This window comes from Equus caballus, chromosome 29 (genome assembly GCF_041296265.1).
Source record: "Equus caballus isolate H_3958 breed thoroughbred chromosome 29, TB-T2T, whole genome shotgun sequence".
Classification (NCBI taxonomy): Eukaryota; Metazoa; Chordata; class Mammalia; order Perissodactyla; family Equidae; genus Equus; species Equus caballus.
Genome location: NC_091712.1, coordinates 16,147,569 through 16,160,205, shown reverse-complemented (window position 1 = coordinate 16,160,205; position 12,637 = coordinate 16,147,569). Strand labels below are relative to the sequence as shown.

Genomic DNA, 12,637 nt, shown 5'->3' with positions numbered 1-12,637 from the left:
AGCACTACAATTGTTGTGGTTTGGGAAGTGGGCTACAGAGTTGTAATATGGAATGGAGTGAAGAGGAGGAGGGAAGAGTAAGGATTTTGTTTCATCTACATTTCTCCCTTTTCTGTATCTTCCTGTGGCCTCTCCTCTTGCAGTTCAGCTTGAGAGGCAGGTGGACTCTGAGGCATCATCTGGGAAGGACTGATGCCTCCATGTGACAACTGCTAGGGCTTGCAAGCTTCTACCGCTAAGTGTCTAATGGAGAAGCTCCTCAACACAGCAGCCCTGCCTTCACTCTCACTAGCCTATCTCATACCCTGAAGGTGAGACACTTGCGGGGCACCATAGTAGTGATGATCAGAGGATGATCAAAGCCTCAAGGTCCGTGATTTCATCCCAGAGGTCTGCAGTGGCTGACTTGCTCCCATGGCCCTGTGATGTGAGAGGGAAGGACAAGGATCTCAGCATCGGGTGCTCAAGGTTCTAGTACTGGCTCTGCCACTAGCTGGCCATTGGGCCTTGAGCGAATCATTTCATCTTCAGGCTTCCAGTTCTTCATTTGTAAAATGAAGCTAGAAGGCCCCTTTCACTCTGATTTCCCATGATTCCATGTTTTCATAAAGTAAAATAGCTTTTTTCTTTACTCTTATTTCCATCATTAATAATCAAGAATAATCTTAAAACAAAACCATTACTAATTTCTATATATTAGAAGTGTTTTCTTTTATGGATACATTTGATTATTCCTATAAAATTATTTCCCTGTATTTATTATACCCTCTATCTACTGCATTTCTGTATAATACAGAAACTTTAAAGAAATGAAACGCATATAAATGGCAAATATTTTGTAAAGGACATAGAAAGAAATTGCACATTATGACTGATTAACAATAACAAGATATTTCAACAGTACATTCATTATTAAGAGGCAAGAGAATGCCATTTTCCCTTAAAATGGAAACAAAAGCCAAAAAAAACCCGCAAAAAAACCCCAACACCACCCCCACCACAACGTTTGAATCATGCTCTCCAGTTACTATATGACAATGCAATTTTCAGAAAACAATATTTCAATTAACGTTCTAGTGCCTCTAGGCCATGAACACCTAAAGAATATCTATTTTATGCACAGCCTGCCTCATGAAGAATAACTATTGTCTTTATGAATTGCTTTTTCCTGAGCGCCCTTGAAGTAGTTAAATCAACATGTTGCCCATTCCTTCAAAACTAAATCAGGAGGTACATACAGGAAAAACAGCAATATCCTTGGCACATGGAAGCCAACTTGAAGTTAGACAATTCAACAATAGGAGATTCTATCTAGAAAGGAAGGGGGTACCATTCAATGTAAAACAAATTTTATTTCATTTACTTGATTTCTGATGTAAATGCAATGCTCTGACTGCTTTTACCAGATTTAAGAGAAAAAGGAGCAAGACTTTAATAGAAATTAATATTTTAGGATAATAATGGTGGATGTTTTAAATTTTAATTTAACAAATAAATATTTACCCAACACATTTCTATCAAGTGTCTATACTTAACTGAAATTTGCATTTTTTCAAAAGTGAACCATAATGCTTTGTACAAGTTTGTGTACAAATTTCAAAAATGGGAGGCAATCTACATTTGCCAGATTTAGCAAATAAAAATACAGGATGTTCAGTTAAATTTGAATTTCAGATAAACTACAAATAGTTTTAGTATGAGTACTTCCCGGCAATATTTGAGACATACTAACAACTGGTACATTGCTTGTTTGAAATTAAATTTAACTGGGTGCTCTATATGTTATCTGCCACCCCTAAAACTAACTCTATTCCAGACAAATAATCAGGTGATTTTAAGTTGCTGCAAAAACTCTCTGATTTCCTAAGGCTGCAATCTGAAAGTTAATGGTACTCTGGACATGGCTGCACTGAGCAATTTCCACTGTTTTCAAATGCTCTCAGAACCCTTAGTGCTTTACTGACTATCCACTGAATCAAGCCCAATGCCATGCCCACTTTCAAGCTGAAGGGCCCTTAAAATCTTGATGTCCAAGGAAGCATGAAGCAGAGCTATTTAAATAAACTCTTCCTGTCAAACTTACAAATGGCTCTTCAGTCTGGAAATGATTAAATTCCCAAGAGTGCATATTCAGCTTAGGATGATTTGAAAGAACTCTAGAACTTCATTCTCCTTTTCCTATTTTTAAAATTTTGTTTGTAGGGTAAGATTTAGCTACTAGGTAGGAAAGAAGTTAACTGGTGGTCAACTGGAAGAATTCTAGGCACTAGAAAGAGCTGACTTTAAGGAAGGAGCAACTGACTAGAATTAACTGGGACCCAACAGAGGAAACATCCAAAGTCCCAGAGAGAAAGGCCCGAAAGCAAATGCATGAATCACTCCTAGAAAAAAAGATATTTTGTTTTCTCCACAGCAATGAAATGCATTAGCCACCTCCCCTGGTAAATGCGTAAAGCTTCCTGCTGTGCTTTACAACTGCAGATTCTCTTATCTATCACACTGGGATACTTGAAATTTCAATTCATTTTTCTTCCTAACATTGCTGCCACTGGGTTTTAGCAAGGATGAATGACAACCCCATAAAATGATTGGGCTGGGACCTGACCCAGTGCAGTTAAAATCGGATGGTATCCAGAGCTCTAACAAGACACAGCCTCCCCAGCGCTGTGGGAACTCCAACCGGCAACACTGGAAGTTCTTTTAAGTTCTTTCTTCTTAGGTTCCTTTGGGGAATGTCCTACTGCGACCCTCATATGCCTGAGAGTTTGAGAGGAGATACGTAACCTTCAGCCTCAGAAGCACCCCTGCTCATACTGCTGGTGTCTATGTTAGGAGACCCGGAAGGACTCAATGCCTGCGAGTTTACACCTCTCTCATCGGTAAGCCATTTCTGCTAATCATGATATTGGCCCCAATCTACTTTTCGGTCTCACCTGCTACACCTATTCCCCTCCAGCCATATCTTCCAGCCATATTAAACTATTTGTTATTCCTAACACAAGATAAGCCTTTTTTGTCTACATGCCTTGACATGTAATAACTTGACTTAAAATAACCTTTTCCTCTCTTTTGACTAGAAATGACTTTTTCCTCTTTCTGATCTGGTAGGCGGAGTAAGTCACTTCTCACCCCAGGATGTTTAGTGCATAGCTCATGTCTCCATCACTGAATTCACCATGTGTTTTTGCTTTACCTCCATCCAGGCTTTTAAGATTTCTTTTAAGGAATATGTACTTTTCTATACAGAAAAGTAATAGATGCCTATTGAAAATTCATAAGATGCAGAAAAGATTAAAGAAGAAAATAAAATCTCCATAAAACCACCATTAGGAAGTAGCCACCAATAATAGCCTTCTGGAGTTTTTTCTTCTATGCAAAATATATGTGAATATTAGCGTGAATGTTTTTTATTTGAAAATTGAGGTCATATTTCTTCTATGTTTGATAACCTGATTTTTTTTGTTTGCTTTTATGGATATACTTCCATGCCAAAAATATTTTTCTACATCATCATTTTCAATGGCTTCATGGTATCCCACGGTATGGTTGTAGCACAATCTGTTTAATCAGTCTGCTACCTGAGAACATTTTTACTCAACTTGATTGACATTCATTCAGTGGACACTTACTACTACTTATCTGCTAATTTCTGTAAGTGGTGAGGCTCTAAAGAGCAGTAAAGTGTGAGAAACTCAAACATATGATTACAGAATGGGGCAATGTACACAAAATGAGATGCAGCACAGAGGAAAGAGTAAACACTTTACAAGAGAATTGGAGTAGGGGCGTTGGAGACATTTCACACAGCTGACTTTGATGTCTAAGATAGATATTGAAGGACACACAGTAGGAGTCTGCAAGTGGACACAAAGGGAAAGAACATTCCAGAGAGAATGAGGAGCAAGAAATGCAGAGGCAAGAAGGAGGAAATGGATGAATGAAATAACATACACTAAACAATCTACCATGTTTCCCTCACCGTTATAGACATTATTTCTCAAGAAACATAGTGATCTCTAAAGAGCATTGTGCTCTGGTCATTTTGAAGCTAAAATAATCAGTTGTCATGAAAACCATTCAAAATCAGCCACTGGCCATCTTCTTAGTGGTTTAGCTTTTTGAATTGTGATGAGGTCTCAACAACCTCTCATTCTAATGGACAAGACTGGAGACCCAGACGTACAGCTGGAAAGACAAGGCTACAACCCTAGAGAAGTTCTACATAATGTCAGCCCTCTGTGTTTTAGCGGGTCCATCATCCTCAACAATACTTCCTTACTTTCCATAAACATTCAGACACACAGTAACCATAATTAAGTAACCTGCTTTTCCTAAATCCAATCAGCTGTGCTCCAATCACTATTTTCTTATTTTGAAAGAATATCATCATTTCACAGCTGCTTTATTTTTAATTGGAAGATGGATGTGATTTCACATCTGAGTTTGATATACTTCTGCTTAACATTAAGGGTGATGGTGAGGGGGTGTGATAATGGGAGGGGGTACGCACAGAACTGAACATCAAATGCATTCACTAAAATTGTTGAACGTTTCACTCCGTGTGTGTGACAAACACAAACATCTGGTACTTATCTGATGGTATGTAGACTATTTTACAGAAGTTTATCAAACTCCTTTTGAGTTCCAGTGGCCACTCTATGAGTTATTTTACAGCACCATCCACAGAAGTCCCCCAACGTGATATCCTGTTTCCAATATAAATATAAAATTTGAATACTGCTGGTGGAAAGTCTACTCCGTCTTACTTTAATTGTGCTCCGCACACAAAGAGAAGACACTGCTAGGCAGCAGCTACGGAAGAAGAAAGCTCAACTTTCATTTTGAGTGGGGAGAGCCACACTACTAGACAAAAATAGCTGTTCTCATCCACCTCTGGGGAAGGGGACAGTGTCCTCGCAGCTCCTGTGGGGTGAGGGCCCCTATGACATGGGTCCTGACCACGCTCTTGACTCCCTCTTTGTTGTAAAACGTCTACAGGTATAATCCACATGCATTTTATGGCCATGGCATTGTCTTAGTAATGACAGGAAACACATTCCCCAGATAAAGAGAAGCCAGGAGAGCAGGCATTTTCCTGGGAATCACTTGACAAAGCGCACGTTTTAGCATTGTGTAGTAAATCATGAATCAAACCTTCGCAAACTGCTGGTTAAACACCAGCATGCAGCCTCTCAGCCATGAAATGAATATCGTGGCTTTCTGTAATAATCCATAACCAGCTATTGGTAATGTCATAATGTGGAAAGCCTCATTTCTAAGATGAAAATCTGTCTTGCTCAATAAAATACTGCCCATTGAGCTAGCGTTGGCAAGGGAGCGTTTACCAGCTTTTAACATTCCCAAGGCAGGTCAATAAAAGAGCCTGAAAAAATAAAGGACAAAGAACTGACGTCTGATTAAAAACAGGAAAAATATTTTTCTGGGGGGAGTGTGTCGGAATTCTTTTTAGAGCATCTCTGATGACTCAAAGAGCTGTTTAATTCATTGCTAGACACTACAAGCTAAAGAAAATATTTTTAAGCAATTGTCTCATTTCCTTAGATAACACACATGTTTTCTGATAGAGCCTGAGCATGTGAACATCAATGCTGTTCTAGGATCTGTGGGCTTAATTTACAGCACCTTCCGTTCCTTAACTTAGGATCTTGGACTTTTTATAGTTACCAATCGGGAGACAACCATTTTATAGTCAGTGACATAACTCTCCATCTCTTTATACATTTTTTCACTATTACTATATTATATAGAAAAATTACGGATGGCTAAAATTACTGTTATTAGTAGAAAATTCATGGGGCAACACCTACATGTCAGACATTTTCTTAGGGGCTAAATCTACACACATTCGATCTTTCAATTCTCACAAGAATCATACAAGGAAGGTTTTATGGACAAACCAACTGCTTTGTGTACCTTGTCCAGTCATGTAACTTACCAGTGTATTGAGCCAGGAATTAACCCAGATCAGATCTGTGGCCCACGTACAAACCACGAGACCAGTGCCGTTCCCCAATTCGTATTGTAAAAACCATAATTAACAAAAGGTAATTTAGAATTTCTTTGTAAACAATAATTAAATCCTATATTCTTTTTGGAAATGAAATATTTTGCATAATTATAGAGAATATGAAACCATTTATAATTGCTTTGACTATCAGTTTAAAATTTACACTGGCTACTGGAAAGCAAAACTTTGCAAATGATTCAGAAAGGCTGTTGAAAAACAAGACGATGGTGATGGATCACTTTTAGCAAAAGATAATGAGGAAATGTTTTAAAATTCTGGTAAAGAATAAAAATATCCAAGTATAAGAAAAGTACAGTGCAGAAAGAACCTCACCAATTTCCATTCTGGTCTTAATTGCTTGAATGAATGTTTTTTTTCCCCACAGTTAATTAAAGTAAGCATTTTCCTGGGTAGAAACAAATTATCGGTGCAACAAAACCTGTGCTGATAGTAAGACAATCCCAAGTGAATGAGCAGATGCATTTTCCTATCTGAAGACGCGAGCTGGCCAGCCAGAAAAACATTAGATAAGGCTGTAACGGCACGGATGCAGGGGGGAGGCTGGCCTCCCTCACTGCCTCTGCACTCACAGCAGAAAAACAGCAAGAAAAGGGGCAAGAAGAACAGGTCCCCAAACAAGGGCTGCCCTTTGTCTTTTCTGGCCCATAGAAAGAGAATGCTCACATGGGCTCTGCTGCGTCTGGATTCACAGCACATTCTCTCACTCTTGTGTTAATTTATCTTTTTGCATAAATCAGAAGCAACTAATTAAAAAGAAATATTTAATTCTGATATGTTCTTTAAACTAGAGTTCCATCTGGTTCTGTTTGAATAGTAAAATCTGCTGTAGTTGTTAAAATTGGCAAGCAGCATTGGCTAAAAGAAACAAAAGGGACTCCGTTTTGTTGATACTCTAGCATTTCAGCTAGAGACATTTCCAGGATCCAGCTACTCAAATCACTCCAATATGGAAACCATAAAGACCGAACGTGGAGGAAAAGAATGCTGCTCTAGGATGGAGATACCACCACCACTCCGTATCCTCGCTTAGATGGACACAGCATTAAGCTTTGAAGGACCTTTGTTTGAAAGCAGTGCACACGACCATGACACGCCTTAATTTACGAAACATAGTTAAGAAAAATAGAGGAGGAATATTTCACATATTCTATGCAAAATCTAGGGGGTTTTTTTCCTTTCATATTTTCATATATAATTGTGTTGAGAAAAATCAGACAAATATTCCATTTTAATTGCTCTCTTACTTGATAAACCTGTAAAATCTGGATATCAGGACACAATATATTATGATAACAAAGGAGAGGGAAATGAAATAGTATTGGGGTTCCTGTAGACTCGAAGATACAGGTAATCAGCATCTAAGACAACTTAAAACTCCCAGGTAGAGTTAAGGAGAAAGGTTGAATAATCTCTGTGCTTTAGAAAAGATTGCTTACATTTTTAAGACATACATAGACTTGTTAACTCTTTTCTTCTTTAAAATGAAGTCTTTTGCTTCAATACCATGTGAACTCACAGATAGGTACCTCAGAAACCCTTGATAGTCAGTCAAGAAGAGGACATTTAAATGGTCCCTTCTTCCAACTGAGACACTCAGGCACTCTTGCTGGGCAGTAAAAGCCTCAGGGACTGAATATTTTTAATTAACACTTTTTGAATGCTTATTTGTAAGTTACATTAAATTGAAAACCTGAACATAATCCTTTGATCTGGAAAGAGGACAAGTACGCAGAACAGACCAAACGTAATCTCTAGAAACTTGGTTAAGAATTTAACTTCACAAGTCTACAATAAAATTACTTAATTGGAATTTCTTAAGAGAAAAAAATAAGTATTCTACAGTTTTTAAAAAAATGTGACCAGCTTCCAATATATATAAACACGCTGGAGATCTCCAAGTTATATGCCTCATAGGAGAATCGTAGCATGTGCTCTTGAGAGGCGTTTACTTGGCAAAGATCTATTACATGTAGCGAGCATCTACTACTTGGAGGGTACTGGCTGGCACAGGCTCTCCTGCTATAACTCCTAGTTCCATCTGTTAATTGTTTATGTGCAATATCAAAGAAAACTAGCAAAGACCTAAAGAGTAGGAATTGCATGGTGTAGGTAGGTGTGAGCAAGATGGCAGGTCAAGTGGTACTGATCTAGTTGGCCACAGTGATGGGACTCTAGATATCCCGTAAGATCAAGAAGATTGTGTATATAGATCTCTGGCTCCTGACATTGTTTCTGCCAAAACAATGAGGGCATGGCAATGAAAGAATGGGTGAAGGATGGTCTGGATGACATGAACACGAAAACGTAATAGCAGAACTTATTATCTCTGCACAGAATTTCAGTAGGACTGTATTATGTAGATAAAGCACTTATCATTATTGTTGTTGTTATTAAAAACATTTCGGGGCAAACTATCAACTAATAAATGGAGCCAGGATACATGCTCACCCAGACATGTCTTAAAGCTCACTTATGGCGCTTCACACATCATAGAAATTAAAGTAAACTGAAGGATGCCAAGTGTCTGGATAAAAACTTTTAATCCATTAAATTCAACACACATTTACTGTATGCCAGGCTCTGGAAGCAAGTAGGCCTATGCAGAAATAATGATGACGTTAGACTGAAAGTCAGAACTGGCTCCACGTCGAGAGATGAGGCATTATGGGATTCAGAAGAAGGAAACGTTACTTGCAGAAGAGGAAAGAATGGGCTTTATGGAAAAGAGGTCATTTGAATCATTCAAACTGGGCCTCATAGGATAGGATAAGACTTTGGCTGGGGAAGGAGCCAAGGTTGGTGAGCTAAAGGCAGAAGGAACAGGAAAAAAATCCCACTCAACTGCCCACATTTCATAATATCTGACATGATGAATATTTTCCTTCTAATGTCTCCCTGCGAAATTCCTTTAGAGAGCAAGGATAAGTGCCCCCGACCCTGCCCTCCACGCATCACCCTCTGTGTGGGCCTTCATGCAGGCCACAGTCTGGGCCAGGAGGCGTTTGGGTAGTGACAAAGAGACAAGGAAATCTTATTTGTAATTAAACTCGAAGCTCATGACCATGCACTGCACTGCTGAGGTAATTCTCCTAAAATGTACGCTTTCACTGCCTCTGGGAATCCAAGCATTCCTGGGAAAGAGAGCTAAACCTCCATCTGCATGAGTCAGAGACGTCTCTCTTGAGCCTAATGGCACACTCTCCAGTCCTACGCCAGGTTTATATCTACATTTAAAATAAAACATTTCAATGAAATGGCATTTAAACTGCGTGATGCTTTCTTCAGGAATTCACACTGCTGTCAAAATCATACTGTTTGCTCCTCAAACATTTAAGGAGAGGGCAATGAGTTGAGAACTTATAATATTGAGCTTATAATGGTGGGTATTTTTGTTTCTAATATCCATCGCACTGCGGAGGGGACTTAGTGACCAGCAATTATTCATTTATAACCCAAATAAGTGCTAGATACTTGGGTGAAAGAGAGGGAAGCTTACCAGATTCCTGCCCTCTAGTCAGTGAGCGAAAAAGTCAAGTAAACAATAAATCTCAATACAGAGTAAATAGACTGGAGTAAAAATATTCAATGAATTTTAGGACTAGAGGGAAACAATTGGGGCAATGCAGGCAGCATGTGGTGGCCAAAAAGCATAGGTACCAGGAGGACCTCAGTAGCTTTGACATTTTAGAATGACCTGGACAATGTAAAGGAAATTAATTAAGCCTTAGTCTCCTTCTCTCTCCAACAAAAATCCCAATGCTTAGCCCATTTAGTTGCTTCTCATGGTTATTATGAGGAGCATAATGATGCTGTTGTACACACATTAACCATCATAATGTGACCCTAATATTTTTTTCCCTTAGTCATTTGGGTAATTGGAGTGTGTGTGTGTAGATTTGCCTATAGTACCTAGATGACAACTCCTTTGAAAGAGGGAGAGTCTTCCTTAACTTTAAATTCACCTAGCCCCACATGCAGTGTCTAATCCACAGCAGATGCTCAATACGTTTGTTGAATTTAAATTCAACACAGTTTAAGTCGAGCATTGCTGACAAGATCTGAAACTCTTCTTCCAAACAAAAGCCAACTGCCCGTCATTAAAGCCAATATTAAAGCGTTTGGGCAACTAACTTGTAATCTTAAGCTAGGAATGTGATTATTCTTATCTTGGTATTTATAACTGCAAATATTGTAAATACTCATAAAATTTCCAGTCCTTTGAAAAGTCCACTACTTAAAGCTAGAGTCTGCTGAATGATGAGTTTCATTGGCTAGGTCCATGCTGTGTAAAGTATTCCTTTTCACTGATTTATCAAATGACCTCTCGTTAACTTAATAAGTATCCCTCTTCCAAGAAGTTACTACAGAGGGCAGCGGGGCTTAAATCATCTTTAGATTTTATCTACCATGTTCTCAAATACCTCACTCAAACCTCTTCTCCACCTTTTGATTTTAGAGCTAAGTTATTGCAAGCATGATGTCCACAGGATGTTTAGACATGAGATGTTTATGTATATGGCATCTTAGACTTTCCCCATACCCTTCCTGTATTTTTGAAAAAGTAACAACGTCAAAATGTCACGGTGTAACTATAGGTTTCCATGGTTTCATCTAATTAACATGCGATTTTCATAAGATGTTGGAATTCTAGTTTTGTGTGGTTAGGGAATGAATGCACATTTCAGGTCTTTTGTGATCTTTGTGTTTCTCTATCTCACGGCCTCTGAGAAGCAGCCTCACGAGCAAGCCTCCTGGAGAAGCAGTGGAGACAGCTCTGCACTGAGGCAGGCTGGCAAAACGCCCTTCCAAGGCCCGCTGACCTCAGTTAAGACACACGTCTTTCTAGTTTATCAGCAGCTGAAAGAGATTTTCAAACCTAAAAGACCAAGAAAGATTAAATGGCATGTACAGGTAAGGTATAGTTCTGTTTCAAAAGCTGTTGTTCTAGTCCCCGCATAAAGTTTTATCTGCACAATTGGGGAGATTCCTAAATGACTCAAGATAAACACACATTTGTACTCAAACAGCATCTGTCTGTTCCAGCACAAACAAAATGACTTGTTTATTATTAGTTTTGCAGTAAGTCACGCCTTTAATTTTTCTCCCTCCTCCTAAAAGCTTGGTTTCAAAAACAAACACAAGGGTGAATTTCTGGAAACTAAAGACTTGCAGATGGGGGTGATGGTCTGAATCAGTCTCCTGGCCCATAAACGTTGACAGCGTCCTTTTACACCGATTTTCCATGTATTTCTCAGTGCTCTAGGTGGGCCTCTCATGCTAATGAGAGTTTCATGTGCTGATGGAGAATCTGGATGTGCAGGTGGCCAAGAAAACTCTACTTGGCATTAAAAATCCTGCAAGGAGCTGATGGGATTACTGAGATTAAAGTTGGTCACCCGCCTAAGGTTATAACGAATGCTGCTCCAGAGACAAGAGAGAAGAGGAAAAACAGGCTCTAGGTACAGCTGGTTGTCAGAAAGCGTGTGTAAACAGTTAGTCTCTGAAGGGACGCCAATCATTCCTCATAACAGATGAAACGAACTTTGAGATTTAATATTTGGTCAACTGCGTTTTCCCTGTTGGAAGCTTACCATTCAGCTAGGAAGTATATACTGATTCTTTTTTGAAGATCCCTTCTAAAGGGAGTGGGGAAAGCCTTGAAAGCATGCATTTTCAAAGAATTACTCTCTAAGAGAATCACTTGTAATTACAATTTGCAATCGATGTCCTATAGTTTTGGACTGAGCAAAGGCCAGCCTACGGAAAGAGAAAGGCAATTAAGTTGGAGACTCTGTGGATGGAGGTGGAGAATGAAAAGAAGGAAGAGAGAAATGTTATACAATATCAGTGATTTCCATGCTCCTCCTAGAAGAAAGGAACAAGGTGCGACATCATTCTGTGCTCTGAAGACATGCAGCTTTGCCATCCAAATGCACTCAGTGGTCAGAACTGCAAATTCTTTTCATGTTCTGAAAAAAAAACTATCTATGTTGCGGTCGGCCCAGTGGTGCAGCAGTTAAGTTCACATGTTCTGCTTCAGTGGCTCGGGGTTCGCCGGTTCGGATCCCTCGTATGGACCTACACACCACTTGTCAAGCCATGCTGTGGCAGGTGTCCCACATATAGAGTAGAGGAAGATGGGCATGGCTGTTAGCTCAGGGCCAGTCTTCCTCAGCAAAAAAGAGGAGGATTGGCAGCAGATGTCAGCTCAGGGCTAATCTTCCTCAAAAAAAAAAAAATCTATCTCTGTTAATTTCATGCATTTCAGCCTGGGTCACACAATGGGAAAAACGCACGACTGCTTTCAAACCACAGGAGAACAAGCGCAGCTGCTACACTAAACACACCATGTGATTCCTCCCCAGCACCACGCAAAGTCCTTAACCTCATGGAAGCTAGGACTTGCTCGTACCCACTGGAACCAGTCTGAACACATGGTTGGACACATCTATTTCAACCACATATTTGGAGGTGACAAGAGGTGAAATTTTTTTTGGTGAACATGGCCACACTGTTGTGTGTGTGGTGAGGGGAAAGGGACAGGGCTTCTCAACCGAAAAAACAGAGCTAAGGCACGTGTTTGAAACT

General features: G+C 39.4%; 1 protein-coding gene across 12 annotated transcripts in view; it reads right to left on the bottom strand.

Moving 5' to 3' along the window:
* Nucleotides 1–12,637, bottom strand: part of NRP1 (neuropilin 1) — a 147,455-nt gene that overhangs the window by 51,561 nt on the left and 83,257 nt on the right. The window lies entirely within an intron of this gene.